Source organism: Sarcophilus harrisii, chromosome 3 (genome assembly GCF_902635505.1).
Source record: "Sarcophilus harrisii chromosome 3, mSarHar1.11, whole genome shotgun sequence".
Classification (NCBI taxonomy): Eukaryota; Metazoa; Chordata; class Mammalia; order Dasyuromorphia; family Dasyuridae; genus Sarcophilus; species Sarcophilus harrisii.
Genome location: NC_045428.1, coordinates 210,043,658 through 210,062,308, shown reverse-complemented (window position 1 = coordinate 210,062,308; position 18,651 = coordinate 210,043,658). Strand labels below are relative to the sequence as shown.

Genomic DNA, 18,651 nt, shown 5'->3' with positions numbered 1-18,651 from the left:
AAAGAGAAATTCCATTTAAAATAATTTTAGACAAAGAAAAATACTTGACATACAAGTATTGTAGTTATACATACATACAACTTGAAAAAATACAAGACAAATCTAAGAATTATATGAATACAATTACAAAACACTTCTCACACACAAAAAAGTCAGATCTAAACAATTGGAAAAACATCAATTGTTCATGAGTAGGCTGAGAAAATACAATAAAAATGACAATTGTGCCTAAATTAATCTACTTGTTCAATGCCATACCTATCAAAATGCATAAAAATTATTTTATAGAAGTAGAAAAAATAATAACAAAATTCTTTTGGTAGAACACAAGGTCAAGAAGATCAAGGGAATTAATGAAAAACAAAATACAAGAATGGTGGTTTAGCAGTACCAAAATACATTATAAAGCAGCAGTCATCTAAAACTATTTGGTACTGGCTAGGAAATAGAGTGGTAGATCAGTGAAATAGATTTTTATACAAGATATAATAATCAAGGCCTAATGTAATTTAGTATTTGATAAACCCCCAACTCCAACTTCTGGAATAAAAACTCACTATTTGACAAAAATTGTTTGGAAAACTGGAAAATGGTATTTTTGAAACTTGGCATAGAACTACATCTCACACCCCAGACCAAAATAAAATCAACATGGGTCCATGATTGGGACATAAAGGATGATAACATAAACAAATTAGGGCAGCAAGGGATAATTTACCTATCAGATCTTTTTAGAAGAGTGGAATTTATGCCCAAAGAAAAGCTAGAGAACATTATGAAAGGTAAAATGGGCAGCTTTGATTACATTAAATTTAAAAGTTTTTTGCACAAACAAAACAACAGAAACAAGATTAAAAGTGAACTAGAAATATGGGAAAAAATCTTTACAGCCAGTGTTTCTGATCAATGTCTCATTTCTAAAATATAAAGAACTGCATCAAATTCATAAGAGTACACGTTATTCCCCAATTGATAAATGGTTAAAGATTTTGAACAGAAAATTTCCAGATGATGAAATTAAAGCCATCTATAGTCATATGAAAAAGTGCTTTAAATCACTATTCATTAGAGAAATGAAAATTAAAACAACTTTGAAATACTACCTCAGATTGATGTAGATGACAGGAAAAGATAATGATAAATGTTGGAAAGGATGCAAACTGGGACACTAATGCATTGTTGGTGAAGTTGTAAAATGATCCAACTATTCTGGAGAGCAATTTGGAAGAATGTCCAAATGCCTATAAAACTGTGCAAAACATTTGACTCTGCATGCCCTTACTGGGTCTGTATCCCAAGGAAATCTTAAAGGAGGAAAAAGGATCCACATGAGCTAAAATGTTTGGAGCACCTCTTTTTGTGGTAGCAAAGAATCGGAAAACAAAGATGTCCATCAATTAGGGAAAGGCTGAACAAATTGTGATACACGAAAATAATAGAATATTATTATTCCATAAAAAATGATGATGATTTTAAGAAAGTTCTCTAACAATTTACATGAACTAATGCTGAGTGAAACAAGCAGAAGCAAGGAGTACATTGTACAAAATAACAGCAAGAATATGTGATGATTAACTGTGAACGACTTAGTTCTCAGAAATTCAGTGATTCAAAGCAATCCTAATAGACTTTGGATAGAAAATTCCATCCGCATCTAGAAAAAAGAACTATTGAGATTGAATGTAAATCAACATATGCTATGTTCACTTATGTTTTTCTGTTTTTTTTCTCTCCCATGATTTTTCCTTTTCATTCTACTTTTTCTCTCTCAACATGATTCATGAAGCAATGTCCATTATAATTTATGATCTCATCTGATCTTTACAACAAATTTGGAAGGTAAACTCTGTCATGATCCCCATTTTACAGATGTGGAAACTGAGATAAAAGGAAGTTATTTGATTTGCTCAAGGTAATATAGTTAGTAATTGTGTAAGGCCTAATTTGAATTCAAGTCTTTCTGACTTCAATCCCAATATTCTATCCCCACTATTTGTTTCATCAGTTGAATAATTATGCACACAATATACAGAGGTATATGAGCATAGTAACCTAGTGCTTAATAAACTCAAATATCCCAGCTCCTGAAGCAAAATTTCACCATGGGACAGAAACTGCTGGCAAAACTGAAAGCAGGTATAGATCACCATCTTACACACTATATCAGGATAAGTATAAAATGGCTACAGGATTTAGACATAAAGAGTGATATTATAAACTATATATTGGGACCAGAACCATATTTATAAAAATAAGATTCATTCCCTAATTGTAAATGGTCAAAGGATAAGAATAGTTTTCAGAAGAAGAAAAACAAAGCTATCAGTAAACATATAAAATTATCTAAATCACTAATAATTAGAGAAATATAAATAAAAACAAGTCTGAAATACCACCTCAAGACAATTAAATTGCCTAAGATGACAGAAAAATAAATAACAAATGTAAAAAGGATCGGAAAATTAGGTATACTAATGCATTGTTGGTGAAGTTGTGAACGATCCACATTCTGGGCAACAATTTGGAACTACATCCAAAATTGTCCACAACACAACTTTTTCTCTAACAACATCGCTACTAGTTCCATTCCCCAAGAAATCATAGAAAAAATAAAAAAGAACTCAAAAATACGAAATATATTTGTAGTAGCTTTTTTTGTGGTGGCAAAGAATTAGAAACTGAGGGATTGTCCATCAACTGAGAATGTACATGATTGTGATAGGTTATTATTGTACTGTAGGAAATGGTTTTAGAAGAACCTAAGAAGTATGAGTTGGTGTAAAGTGAAGTAAGCAGAACCAAGGGAATAATGTACCCAACTGTGAAAGACCTAGCAACTCTGATAAATATAAAGATCCATAAAAATTCTAAAGAACTCTTGATGAAAAATTCCATTTACCCAAGATAGAGAACTATAGGACTTTGAGTATAGACTGAAGCATATTATTGTCCCTCTTTGCATTTTTTTCCATAATAGTTCTACTGTAGAAATATTTTTTCATGATTTCATATATATATTAATGGATATCAATTTTCTTGCATTCTCATTGGATTCGGGAGAGATTAAAGAAAAGAGAGATTTTGGAACTTGAAATGAAGAATGATTACTTACTAATAATAAAATTACAAGGCTAGACAGTTCTTTTAAAAAATATTTATAAAGTATGATCCTCAATATATTTTACCAAAGAAGAGAAAAGCTGGAAACAAAGTGAAAAACATTTGATAGGAAAATGGTTCAACAAATTTTCATATGTGAATTTAATAGACTATTATATACTATAAGAAATGATAAACATAATGGAATGCTATATAAGAATGACAACAATAAAGAAATATTATATGCTATAAGAAAAAACAAAAGAGGAATTTAGAAAATACTTGCATGGGGTTATATAATATTTGAAGGAAACGGAGTCCTGAGGTCGATATATGCAATGACTACCACAATGCAAAGGAAAACATCATTAAAAAAGTAACTGAACTCCAATGAAAAGCAGTGAATAATATTGCTTCCAGAAAACAGAAAATATAATATACATCTTCATTTTAGAAAAGTGAGAAGGATAGCATATATTGTCAAATAAGTTTAATTCTTTGTTTTTTATTAACTTTTTTCTTTTTGGCTCATAAAATCATATCTTCACTTTAGTAGAATATCCATCTAAACTACTTTAAAGATCTATAGTATTTTAAAGGTCTCATGTTTTTAAAGGTCAGAAATTTCCCTGAAGAAATATTTCATTCTGAAAATCAGAGGCTTAAAATATGCTGTTTTCAAAAGCCTACAATGGGTTTGAAAGACATTGACTGATAAGAATCCTAGAATAGAAAATGAGAATCTCAGTTCCATGAGGCAATGCATATATATCAAATATATTTGGGTATATACATATAAATATATAGGCAATTCACATAGATAAATATCTATGCCATATAAATAGTACATGTTATACAATTTCATGTGTTCATTTTCACATATGTGATGTGTGTGTACTATATTACATAGATGAATATGACAATGAATCCTTGAGAAAGAGATGAATCATGCAAATTATCAGTAGGAAGTAAAATATGCTATTGCTGATAATAGTGAAGGTGATAATGACAAAGCCTTCAAGGACAAGCTGAGGAGAGGCAGCAAAATGCTGAGAGAAATGATAGTGAAGGAGAAATTCATTTCAAAGTCAAACCATTTAACTGTGCGAAGTATTTTCCTTCTGTGATTAAGGTCTCAGTGTTCCAGTTTGCATTATGAAACTATTACATATATATATATAAAGTTTTATCATTACACACAAATGGAGTAAGAAGATCATACTTCAAATGCAAATTTCACTGGATTTTCAAGGGGAGTTTTATTTCTGCCTATCATGTTTCCTCTGTTGTCGCTCTTCTCTTCTATTTCTCTTTAATCAACTATCCATCTTCATCCCTTTAATCTCTTTCTCTTCTCCCTTTTATGTCCACTGTTTCTGTCTATTCCTATCTCCTTGTTTTTGCCATTTTTCTTTACTTCTCCCCTTTTCATCTTCTTCATTTGCATGGTAAACAATCTAACTTGAAATTGCTTATCTTCCTAACTCTCTGACTTTCTTTTCTAAAAGAAAGGGCTAGAATAGTCATTAAGCACTTATCATGTGTTTGGAATTGAGCTAAATTTTTATAGTTTTTTTTTTATTTTTATTTGATAGTCATATACAAAACCCCTCTCAAATTTATTTTTAGAAAGAAGTTTATATTTTAAATAAATTGAGTCATTTTGATACCATTGTAATATTGGCTCTCATTAAAGTAGAAAGCAGTCTGTGAGCCTCAGAGCAGTGTGTCAAAATGATGGTGCCATTAGCATTCGATATTAGATTATAACTTAATGTTTTAATTTTATCTTAATGCAATAAGAGTTTCACAGCATTCTATTAAATATGTCATTTTAAATTATTTTCAAAATTATTGTACTTATTTCATTAACATAAAAACTAAAATAGATGAATACAAATCAAGAGTTATGACTATGATACACATGCTTTGATATGTAGTCTCAAAGATGAACATTGTCCCTCCATTGTCATTCTTGATCCTGTTCTTTCATAAATCCTTCCCAAATGGTCCACTCAGTGTCTTGGATTTCTTCCTCTAAATCTCTTGGTCTCAAATGAATATCAATAAAACATGGTTGCTATCCATAGATATTCCTTATTCTCATTCCTTGACTGGCCCTTTGTTATCCAATCATATATCTCTGATAATATGCTTTACATTACTTCCTCTACATTATTTTTTATTGGCAGTATATTATAATTTATTCATGCCCAAGATTGCCCTCTCCACCCTTTTTAATTACACATACTTTAAATTAAACACTATTCAATTTCCTGGTCATATTCCAATGATATTAAAAACACCCTCTTACTACATCATCCACAGACTCCTGCTATTTAGGGATAAGGAAAAGAAGAAAGATCTGAATTCTTATACCTCCTCCATATCAACAGAGGAGTTCCAAAGACAGATTTCTGGCAGTTTGCTGTCTACATAATATATAGATTAGAAAATCAAGCCCATTATATTTGGACTTTAAAAATTAGCATAAACAAAGAAAAAGAACTCTCAACAGATTTCACAGCTTAAATGTAGGAGGGCATGCTTTAAATATAAGGCTGACTTTTAGTCCCAGTTAGTCCATCTTGCCTAGAGGCCACTCATACCTATTTCTAAATATTATGAACAAATATTACCTAAAAGCTTTATTATACAAGAACTTTAATCAGTGCATATTATTGAGAGTCTATTATGTGAAGAGCACTTTTCTAGGTACTTTGTGCAATTCAAAGACATTTAAAACAAAGGTTTTGCCTTCAAATGCTCAACAATATGGGCAGGAAATATCATATATACAATTTTTAAAAAATGTTTAAAATATTTTTAAAATTTTGAAACTTTTCTTTATATCTTTATATTTTTCATTTTCCATTTCTTTTAAAAAGTCCAATTCATCAGCCTTTTACAATGATAAATTATTAATAAATGTTATCCAATTTTTCAATAGTATTTTATTTTTCCAAATACATATAAAGTACATTTTCACTATTCATTTTTGTAAGATTCTGTGTTTCAAATCTTTCTCCCTCCTTCTCTTACCTCTCCACTTCACAACAATCTGTTACAGGCTAAATATGTGCAATACTTTTAAACATACTTCCATATTTGTCATTTCATGCAAGAAAAATCAGAAGAAAAAGGGAAAAAAAAACACAAGAAAGACAAACTAAAAAAAGTGAAATTATGATGCTTCAGTTCACATTCAGTCTCCATATTTTTTTCTAAAGATGTAGATGACACTTTCCATTCTACAAGTCCACTGGAATTGTCTTGAATCACCATATTGTTGATATCAGTTAAGTCTACCACATAATGTTGTTGTGTACAATGTTCTTCTGGTTCTTCTCACTTCACTTAGTATCAGTTCATCTAAGTCTTTCCAGATTTTTCTGAAATCAGCCTACTAGTAATTTCTTACAGAACAATGATATTCCATTACATCCACATACTATAACTTATTCATTCATTACCCAATTAATGGGCCATCCACTCAATTTTCAGGGTTTTGCAACCAAAAAAAAAGGACTTCTACAAACATTTTTGTATATGTGTATCCTTTTCACTCTTTTATGATTTCTTTGGGATACAGAGCCAGTAGTGACATTGCTGTATCAAAGGCTATGCAAAATTTTAGTAAATGTTATCTAAGAATTTTCAAAGTTCAGGGATTGCTCCCAGAGAAAGTAAGACTGCTACAAATTGGTTTATCAAAAAAAAAAAAAAAAAAAAAAAAAAAGATTTTTTTGACTTGGATAAATAGGATATATGTTAGTTAACAATATATAAATTCAATAACAAAAAATTCCTAGATAAAACCAATAAACTTATGAGCCATTGTATCTGAGATTAAATAGATGAAACTGTGATTTAAAACTAACAATCCAGATATTTTTTATAAGTCTCTAGAGTACATTGCAGTAATTTAAAGAAAAAAAATTATTGTTATAAAATTATAAGACTAAGAAAAAAGTTTCAGGGATAAACATAGATAGATAGATAGATATCTATATTTATATATGTTGATATGAGACAGAGAGAGAGAGAGAGAGAGAGGAAGAACAAGTCAAAGTATTTGAAAATGAAGTTGCAGAAAGTTATATGAGTATGGTGAAAGTTAAATTTTAAAAATATAGTTTGAAGAACATAAAAATAAAACTAGCTTCAACCTAAATATATTTTGAATTACTTACTTTATTAGACACTGTAGGATTTGGATTGTTGTGATTTAATGAGAATCCTAAAACACAGGAAGATTTCTGGCCCAACAATATTATGATACATCTATTAGGCAAAGGAAGTATAAGCTAATATTAATGTGGGTCCTCACTCTGTCTCAAAACAAAGACTGTTATTATTAAACTGCTCAGTACTGTTCAATTCTTTGTGACCCCACAGAACATGATACCAGTTCTTTCTATTCTCCATTATCTCTTGAAGCCTGTCCAAGCTCATAATTGTTTCCATGACACTATTCATCTCATTCTCTGCCATCCTTTTTTCCTTTTGTTTTTAATTTTTTTCTATTATCAAGGTCTTTTCCAAATGAGTCCTGTCTTTCAATATTCAGTCTAAATATTTGTTTCAGTTTAAGTATTTATCCTTTCAATGAGTACTTTAAATTAATTTTTAAAGTATTGATTAATTTGATCTCCTGGATGTCCGAGGGACCCTCAAAAATCTTCTCTAGTATCATAACTGGAAAACAATGATTTTGTGGTACTCGGCTTTCCTTATAGTCCAAATCTCATAGCCATTCACTGCTACTAGATAAAAAAAATAGCTTTTTTTATAGAGGTCTTTGTTTGCAAAGTAATGTCTCTGCTTTTTAGTATGCTGTCCAGATTTTTCATAGCTTTCCTTCCAAAGAATAAACGTCTTTTAATTTCATGGCTGCAGTCACCTTCTTCAGTGATCTTTGAGTTCAAGAATATAAAATCAATTTTTTCTCCCTCTATTGCCAGGAAGTAATGAGACCAGTTGCCAAGATTTTAGTTTTGTTGTTATAGCTTTTTTTTTTTTTTTAGATTAAGTTCAAGCTGACTTTTACATTCTGTTCTTTAACCCTCATCAAAAGGATTCCTAATTCTTCTTCCCTTTCTGTCATCAGAGCAGCAACATCTGCACATTTGAGATTACTATTACTCCCAGCAACCTTAATTTAGGCTTTTGATTTAATGTCTTTCTATATAATGAATGTTTGGCTATATCCTATATATGGGATCTACCAAAAACATAAAATTCTTCCACTAGATATCTTAAATATTTTAAGTGTAAGAATCAGTATAACACTCAAATATTTTTTTCATATTTTAATCCTCACTCACAATTCATGGCCTAAATCCTTTTGACAATCATACACTTTCTGGATTTTTTAATGCCAAATTTCACAATTATCTTTGATAATATGCTATTATAGTCTACTCTTGAATCTCTTAGTTACTCTTTAGGTCCCTAACAATTTTGATTCTTCAGAAATCACAACATCACTAAGAGAATATTGCTTTCAAAATATGGATTTTTGTGTTGGGGAGCAGGTTGCTACAACAATTAATAATTATAAGGAATTTAGGTAATTAAGGAGCAGAACCTTAATTAAAGATTCATTAAAGCAGCTCTACACAATATTAATTATAAAAAGAAAACTATCCAAACTAAAAACAATATGCATTCAGTGACAGAATGCAAAAACAGTAACTAGAAGTTATTCAACCTTGCCACAGACACAAAACAAGTGTGTGTGTGTGTGTGTGTGTGTGTGTGTGTGTGTGTGTGTTTTAAACTGTCCAAGTTGTCCGTGGTATTATTTCAGCAAATAAATTTTTGTCCTAAAGGCAACAAAATGAAGTTTCAGCTATCTGCAGCTCCCCAGAAAAACGTGATAAATTGGATTCATACTACTATTGCTGTGAATATAACCAGAATCACTGCAAGTCTGTAAAATACCAAGGGCATAATTTGAAGCCATTTAGCTTGAAGAAGTCTCCAACTGTCATTTGGTAAAGAGATCCATTTCAGAAAGTACAGCAATAAAATAATGTGTCCTCTGTGCCTCCATTATCAATAGAAACACTATGAGAGTTATTTATAAATGGTGGATTCTGCTTCCCTGGAAAAGTTAATGCTTTAGCTCAGGGAGTGATTTAGTCCATCAAAGAATCTAGCTTGTTGACCCTGATCTTAACATTATATATTCAGTGCTACAGGTAGTTTACTGTCTTTAAAAGGAAAAGCTTTAAAAATCATCCATATAGGACTTCTATTCCTTATTAATTTTTCTAAGCTAAATGGGCATGAATCCAAGTAACATGAGAAAAAAGACAAGCCTTCTCCATAAATTCAGAGAACATAATGAGATCGAGCTATCCGAGCTAAGGTGAAGATCTGCTGTATGAAAGCATCTTAGAAAAATTGATTTACTCAAATATTGTTTTTTAATTTAAAATAACATGAAGTGTTTCAGGGACATGATAATGGAAATTACAATTCAGATTTTAACACATTTAAAAGCCTTTCAGGGAGGGAATAGGGAGGTTAAACATCCCATAAGTAAACCAGTAGCAAATATAAGAGAGTGGTCTAGGGTAACCAGGACAGAATAAAAGGCCATTGTGTTTGGCAAGAAAGAAAGAAATACTGGGAACATATAAGAGAGAACTTTCAGGAAAATAAATGATGTCAAAGCAAGCTTCGAGGAGCTAAGAAAGAAAAGGATTCAGGAGAATTAGACTTCCAGAAAAAAACTATTCCTTCAAGAAGTTTATCACTGAAAAGAAGAACACAAAATAGAACAGGGATTCTAAAGGCAGCAGAATTAAGTGATGTTTCATAAGGAGAGAAAAATCTGATTGTCTGAAGGCCAAAAAGAAGCAGTGAGATGAAAGATGATAGAAAAGAAAGAGATACACAGGGATTGGTGGAAGGAAGAGGTCCCTAAAAAATTGAATAGGGATATAGCATATAGATAAGCTTTAGAATGTAAAAGGGAAGCTTCCACTGAGATAGAAAGGAGAAGTTCTATAATCCATGTAAACATTTAAAAGTATTTATGAAGGATGGGGGAGAGAATATATCAAAGAGTTTATACTCAATGACCTTTATCTTTTGTAGTGACATTTAAATTCAAATCATCTTCTGAAATAAGGGCACTGAAACTTAAGACTGTCATGATCTTTTTTACCTCTAGTTGGGTATAATTGAGGGAATACCATGAAGCAATATAGTAAAACAGAAAAAAAAGAATTGTTTCTTACTTCAAGGGACCTAGGTTCAAATCTTTCCTACAAAAGTTTTACCTGTGTAACCATGGTAGGAGGGGTCACATAAACTCATCGTTTTCTGATATGCAAAAATAAGGAGATTGGACAAGATTACTTTCAAGGCTGCTTCTAACTCTAAATCTATGATCCTGTTATATAGGGAATGAGGAGGTTATAATGGAATCAACATTTACTAAAAACCTACTGTGTCAGGCATTGTGCTAAACACTTTACAAATATTATCTCATTTGACCTTCATATTACAGCCTTAGGAGTTTTGTGTTATTATTTTCCCAAGGAAATTTAATTAGATTAAATGACCTCTGAGAAGCCTTCCAACTCTGTCTATATAAGCTATAAGTAAGAACAGGTTAAAAAATACTATGAAAAATTTTATGATGCAATTATCACCCAAAATATTCAGTTTGTTTTTTCCCCTTGTCAACAACTTTAGGAAAAATCTCATCACAACCCTGGGCAGAAGAATTCCCCAAACCACGCAAAGGAAACTAAATAAAAAAAGGCCCATAAAGAACACCATACCCCAGCAGCCAGTTTCAGTTTCAATTCAATTCCATTCCTTTCAGCAAACATATTAAATATCTACTGTATGCTAGGTAACATATTAGATTCTGGGAGTTCAAAACCAAAATATAAGAATTAAAGTTAGTCTACAAACACTAGATAACTTGCCTAGGTTGACAAAGCAAGTATGTTTCAGAAGCTAGTCTTGACCCTGTGATTCTGTTCTTTGACCAGAAAAAAAAGTACAGATATGTAAGTATATATATAAAAAACAACTGAATTTCAGTAAATGAGATCAAATTACTAAATTAACATACATATATATATATATGTATGTTTTATATGTATAAAACAACTAAATTTCAGTTAACACAGTCCCCAACTAAACAGCTTTCTTCTTTATTCTCTTATTAGGATTCAAATTTGACAGTATTTTACATCTTTCCCCACACCCACATGACTTTCAAATATACATATATATATATATATATATATATATATATATACACATATATATATAAATAACATATTGCATGTCACATGGTTGACATTTGCAAAGGTAAAGATTTGCAACCTGGAATGTGCAAGTTTAGATAACTAGTGACTACATAGGAAATGATAATATAATGATTAAAATACACCATGATTGATCCTTTCATAAGTTACTTTTGTGACTGTCCATATAATGCAGTCAATGTTATGAAATTTAGGTTTATATTTTCAGTCCCTTTCACCTTTGTATTCATACCATATTTTTCTGAGTTATACACATTATTATAAATGTGGTATGTGACTCCACAGAATCCTGTTAGGTCAGATAGATGTTGTAATAAAATGAGGTACTCCAAGTTACTGAATGTTTAATAAAGGTTTATTTTGCCCGAACATGGGAAAAATAAGCAACTTATTTTTCTGAATGGCCCTTCCCTCCCAGTCCTTTCATCTCCGTCTGGAAATGCATCTGTTTTATAATCAAGGTTTGGAGACATGATTGGTTTTAGGCACCTACCAAATCTAGTAGCTCCAGGCTCCATGTTCCTGGGATTTTTAAACATATATTTTTAATTAATTATTATTATTTGCCAAAAATTATCTTTATTTAAGAGAAGGTTATAGACAAAATGAAGAGGTAAAATACGCATCAGAAGCAGTAAACAGAAATAGATTCAGGAGAGCAATGAGTTAGCAAGAAAAAGGCTTTGAGGGAAGCCATTAAAAGAATATACCATGAGGAGTGAAAGTATGTCATTGACTGACAGGCTAAATCCACTGAGGAATTTAGCAGACTAATCAGAGTTAGCTATATTAAATAGAAGATACTACAGGGAAGGAGAGAGTACCTCAAAGCAGGCTTAGTCCTGAAAAGGACTTAATCATCCCTTGGATGACCAAAAAGCTACATCAGGAAAGCCAGAGTCAATCAGGTACCAGAGGCAGATTTTCCTGGGCTTCTCCATTTTTGCTAAAGCGATAAGGGAGGAAGCCTTTTTTGTTTGGCATAAGCAAAACTAAGCCTTTAATTCTTTTTATCCTTTCTCTACCTCAGTTTCACATTTCTATCTCTAAACATCTCACAAAACTGATTTCCAAGTAATTTGCAACAGCAAAACAATCTATTTTTAAAAAATAATGATATTAGAGAAGGAAATGGCTATGAGTAATGATGTGTGCATTCCAGTTTCCCCAATGGATTCAAAGTATCTCTCTATATTTGCTAATTTACTACAGAGAAGATAGGTAAGCCCTATGTATGATTTATCTCCAGCTTCCACAGGGTAGGTATAGAATTTTTATTGTTCACATTATAATAAAGCTCCAGAGTTCATTATGATGGGAATGAATCCATTCAAAAAGTTACTACAACTTGATTCATTATTATAAGCAGAACTTGTCAATCTTAAAAAGGATGTGTGTGTGTGTGCCAAGGATATCTGGCACTGTCATGGAAAATGTCCAGTTTGCAATACAAATCAAAGAGGCATTCCCTAGATGGCTGAATTCTCTAGTTGCATCTTTCCCTGGAGGATCTTGTAATTAGTATATGATGCCGCAAAACATTGCCTCCTGAATAAGTATAATTACTGAAAAATGAAAACACAACTATTCCCAAAGGAAAACCCAAGTGGATGAAGAATGCTTACTACCTAGACTAATATGTATTTTGGTGGAATTGTGAAGTGATCCAACCATTCTGGACAGTAATTTGGAACTATGCCCAAAAGGCTATCAAACTGTACATACCCTTTGATCCAACAGTATCTCTATAGTCTGTATCCCAAAGAGATAATAAAAAGGGAAAAGGACCCCGCATGTCCAGAAATCATTGTTACAGTCCTTTTCATGGTGGTAAGGACTGGAAGGTGGAAATTTAGATACTCATCTGTTGGAGAATGGCTGAATAAGTGATGGTATATGAATGTAATGGAATATTATTACTCTATAAGAAATGAAGAGCAGACTGATTTCAGAAAAGCTTGGAAAGATTTACATGAACTGATGCTGAGTGAAGTGAATACAACCAGGAAAACCTACAAATTGTACACAGTAACAAGATTAAGTGATCAATTGTGATGAATTCAAAGCAATTCCAGAGCCACCTGCATTCATAGAGAGAACTATGGAGACAGAAAGTGGATCAAAATGTAGTATTTTCACTTTTGTTGTTATTTGCTTGCTTTTTTTTTTTTCTTTCTAGTGATTTTCCCCTTTTGATCTGATTTTTCTTGTGTAGCATGACAGAAATTTTTTTAAAAAACTGCACAGGTTTAAACTACATTGGATTGCTTGTTGCCTAGGGGAAGGATAAAGGAGAAGAAAAGAAGAAAAATCTGGAACACAAGATTTTTCAAAGGTAAATATTCAAAACTATCTTTGCATGTACTTGAAAAGTAGAAAGCTATAAAAATAAACTAATATGTAGTTGTATGGACAAGCTATAAAACTTGTCATACAACTTGACTTCAGGTTTTACTTTGAATGACTCTTAGGCTGTCCTAGAAACAAAGACACATCTTCCTTCTTTAAAAAAATCAATATTTATCTTTGGTTCTGAATCATGTATTACAATAGTTTTTGAAAAATTAATGTTTCAAGTCATTACAAATATTATGCAACACATAGGGACATGATGTAAGTTGCAACATATTTACAAAAAGAATTATACAAAAGAGTTTTAAAACATTATGATCAGGGAGATATATAACCAAATAAAATAATGAACCAGACATATAGGACAAACAGAGGTTAACCAATATATAGACAGCTTGGACTCTCCAGTAGTATTCATGCAACATCAGTCTAGAGAAAAGAATCTAGCATACTGGATGGAGTCCCAGCAAACAATGTATTGACATGAACAAAAGTTGCAGGGGTCCTCAAACTATGGCCCGGAGGCCAGATGCGGCAGCTGAGGACATTTATCCTCCTTACCCAGGGCTATGAAGTTTCTTCATTTAAAGGCCCATAAAACCCTCCAACAGTCTGAGGGACAGTGAACTGGCCCCCATATACAGTATAAAAATATGTAAATATGTACCACCTCAATCACTAATAGGAACTTCCACATTGATGAGATCACATATTCACAGAAACAAGGAAGAGAAGGCTGAAAAAGACAGAGATGCCAGAATAATCCTCATTATTGGTGATAGCATAGATATGTAATTATATGATGAAAAACTGAATATCAAATATACAAAGTCCTTAAAGGTTAAAATAATATGGAGAATGAAATGAATGTTTCTGTCATAGAGTCTGAGGAAATTTAATCAGAAAGCTAGGCAATATTGATCACCAAGAATTATTTTGCTATCTGAAGCAAGGATTATCTGAAACATAGGAAATCTTTGTGGAAAAATTGGAAAAAGAAAGAAAGCTTTATTTCTAATGGAATCTACCTTGCTTAAAACAAGATTTCACTTAATGTGAAAAGAAATGACTAATTCTAGGGTCCAGGCCTTTTCAAATCTGGGTGACAAGAAAGGAACTTTGGGGAGGGGCAGAGTATGTTGATTTATGCATTACTGTAAATGAGGTATTCACTGCATTCACTTCAAGATGGGCTTCTTTTCCTTGTTTTATAGCAAGCAATTAGCTGTTGTTTTAACTAGTAGCTAGTAAGTAGCTACATGAATTTTAAAAAATTATTAAGAGTATTCTTTTTATATTTCTATTGTATCATTGAATTATAACAGATGCTTTCCTGATTAAGGTCTATAAACCCTACTGATAAAGATTCTACTGATTTAACTATCTCTATCAGTAGTACCAACAATCTGCCAGTCACTCACAATTGTAACCTCTAAGTAATTTTAAACTTCGATTTTCTTCTCCATTGCTGTATACACACAATCAATTGCTAAATTTTACTAATTCATTCTCTGCAGCAATTCATATAATCCATCCCCTCCTTACTATTTCTTCTACTACCAGCCTGGTTCATGTCTTCATTAACTTTCACTTGAATTATTGTAAAAGGCTCCTAATTTATAAATTTGTGTCCAATATTCCTCCTCTCTTTTTCCATCCAAACTATACACATTATTGCTAACTTAGTGTAGTTATCTGTGGGTCCAAACAGTTCTAAGCATGATTATCAGACTTGGATCCTAAGTTAAATGGCAGAAAACTATTCATAGGAGACAGAGAACATGCAACTGGTATTCCCTGATCTACTCCTACCACAGAGAATTCAAGATCTATAATCTATGATCTAGCTGAATTATTACTAGCCTCTCTGTGTAGAAATATTCTATGTCCTGTCTCTGACCAATGAACAGAATTCTTAAGCTTTCTTCAAAACCCAGCTCATTATATCCTACCTGAAGTCTCTTCTGACTCCTCCTAGTTGTTAGTACCTCCCTTCTATATTATTTTGTACTGATTTGGCATTTAACATGTTAAACATCTATGTATGCTTTGTTTTTCCCAATAGGATACAAGATTCTTGAAGGAAGAACTATTTTAATTTTTTTTGGTTTTGTTTTTGTATCCCACAGCACCTATCAGAGAGTTCAGAAGTGGTTTAAAAAAAAAAAAAAAAAAAAAAAAACTTACCAAATGTATGATTAATAGGTTACGTTTTGTGAAAGTAGAGAAAATGTAAATATGAATGAGAACATGATTGAGTGCATATTTCTAATAATTTGTCACATCTTTTTCCTTTCTGGGCAGATCTTTGTAGTGTTCTAGCTGATCCCTGGGAAGGACCTCCATTAGTTTGGGGATAGTAGAAAACATGAGAATAAACTTTCTGAATGATACAGTTCTCAGGGCTGAATCATCTTTGTAATACGGAGAAACTTCAGTGTAGGAGTGAGCACAGGTAGACCAAGAGTAGAGCAACAGAATGTGTTTATCACTGGGTCCTTAAGAGTAAAAAACAAACAAACAAACAAACAACAACAACAACAACAAAAAACAACTTTAAATGGCTTCCTACTACTCTGAAGGTTCTTAGCCTTTTATGCTAGCTTTTGAGATTCTCTAAAATCTGGTTTTCACCTATATTTTTATAGCCTTATCTCATACTAATTCTTGTCACATGCTCTATATTCCTGATAAACAGGTCTATTCATCATCCTCAAAATGTGTGCTACATGTTCTTGGCTCTATTTGTTTATTCATGCCATTCCCTCTCCCTGGCATATGTTCTTTCCAAATCACCAACTGTTAAAATTCTATTCGCCCTTTACGGTTCAGTTTGGATGCTACTTCTTCCAGTCATTCTTCTCTAGAAGATCATGAAGCAATATAATATGTGTATCATTTCATTCATGTATGTTCAATTCAATTCAAGAATGCTGTCCACCTCATTCATGAACAATGTCTGAGGTAGAGGTAGCTTGATAAAAGATCAAGTTTGAATACTAACTCTCTTGTTAAGGATTCCATTAGATTTAGGGCAAGTCATTTCACTTGTCTACATCAGTTTCTTCTTTATAAAATAAGAGGGTTAGGCTGGCTGATCTTGAAGGGTTTTTGTATCACTAAATATTGGGTCCTATGGAATGAAACATTACAGTATTTACACATTCATATTCATAATACATTAGGACTTAATTTTATATATATTTTACCAGAATCTGAAAAGATATATGCTTCTATAAAATATTTCAAATATTGACAATATGTTCTCATACAATCTTACATGCTATTAGATTCTTATTTCCTTGAAATAATTGGATCTTCTTTTTATCAATCATATCCCTAGTGCTTAGAATAGTGACTAGTATGTAGTAGGCAATTAATAAATAAATAAATAAATTTAATAAATAAATGAATTTCATATGTAAAACAAAGTTGATTAGCCAATCAACAAGCATTTATTAAGTGTCTTCTATCTGCCAGGCACTGGGCTAGGTGCTGGGTACACAAATATAATTAATGAAATAAGCCATAATGGAGTATGCTCTGTAGGATCATTTTTCTATAATTCCATCCTGTATTCCATCATATCTCAGGGATTTGTCAATATCTAGTCTTGTCAGAAAGGATAGAATACTTTATTAGAATACTTTATTACTCACCATTCTTGATGTCTAACCAATCTGCACAAAAAGATAATTTTAGAGTAAGAATTTTCCTTAAGAATGTTAAGCTGCTAAGAGGTCCCTTAAACTTGTCCTTTTTAGTTGTCATATTTTTCAGGAACAATAGAGACAGAGCATGTAGGAGGCCCTGAGTGTGTAAAGGATGAACCTCCCTCTCCCCTCATCCATGACTCCCAGATGACAAAATTTGTTGTTTGTATCCTAAGCTAGATTCCTTGTGTATACTTGGGAGCTAAGGTATGTGCCAGCGAATCTGTGCCAGACAGAGAATATGCATGTGCAGCTGGGGTTCTTTACAGATAATCTGGCCCTCTTATTTTCATTTTCTAATGGTTCCCAAAGGAAAAAGGTGTGGCTGTTGCCATGATCTTGTTCCTGCCCTTCAGGAGAGGCTTCATTCTTTTCCTCAATTTTACTGCACCTATCCCCTCCCATGCCATGTTTTTTTCCTATTTTCTCCTCCTCTAGTTATACTGTCATAAACATGCAAATTTCTTTAAAGATTGTAAATTCTTTGAGTTTCACATACATATTCATTTCTCTTCTAATAAAACTCGTTTTCACCTAATCTTGCAAAATTGTGATTGCCTGTTGACAATGGCCAACACATAAATAATTTAGTTATTTTTCTACTAGTCTTTTTTTTTTTAAGCACAGAGTTAATGGAAAGTACTAAACTTGGGAGTCAGAAAGCCTGGGTTCTTTTCCTAGCTCCAATACTTAGGAGCTAAAAACAAATCACTTAATCTTATGTGAGACTTAAATTTTTCTCATCTGCCAAAATGGGAATTAAAATACTTGTATGTACTAGTTCACATAGAACGTATTTTACAGGCCTTGTAGTAATATGAAAGTAGCATAATACATTGTGTAACCTACTACTTTGGGGAAAGAAAGAAAGAAAGAAAGAGAGAGAAAGAGAGAGGAAGGAAGGAAGGAAGGAAGGAAGGAAAAAAATAAAGAAAAACCTCTGATTTCCAGGAATTTATATTCATATGAAGTGATAACTATATGTAAACAGAAAATTACATCTATGCTTGTTTAAGATGGAGAGAAAACTAACTACTAGGAGGACGGAGAGTCCTCATCATATAGGAGGTAGCACATGTGCCAAGCCTTGACAGGAACCAGGGGAGGTGAGGAGGGAGTACATCCAAGGATGGTAAACAGCCTGTGAAAAGACATAGAGGGAAGAGATAGAATGCCAATTTCAGGAA

The 18,651-nt window shown here is 32.1% G+C and overlaps 1 protein-coding gene across 4 annotated transcripts in view; it reads right to left on the bottom strand.

Annotated features, from left to right (window-relative positions):
- The window catches only part of NLGN4X (neuroligin 4 X-linked), a 444,496-nt gene that overhangs the window by 222,589 nt on the left and 203,256 nt on the right, over nt 1-18,651 (bottom strand). The window contains exon 1 of one of the 4 annotated variants that reach the window (XM_031959032.1): nt 7,293-8,817. The exons of the other annotated variants lie outside the window; for them this stretch is intronic. The gene's annotated coding sequence lies outside the window, so the exon portion shown is untranslated. Of the gene's footprint in view, nt 1-7,292; nt 8,818-18,651 lie in introns of those variants that run through there. 4 annotated transcript variants of the gene reach the window in all.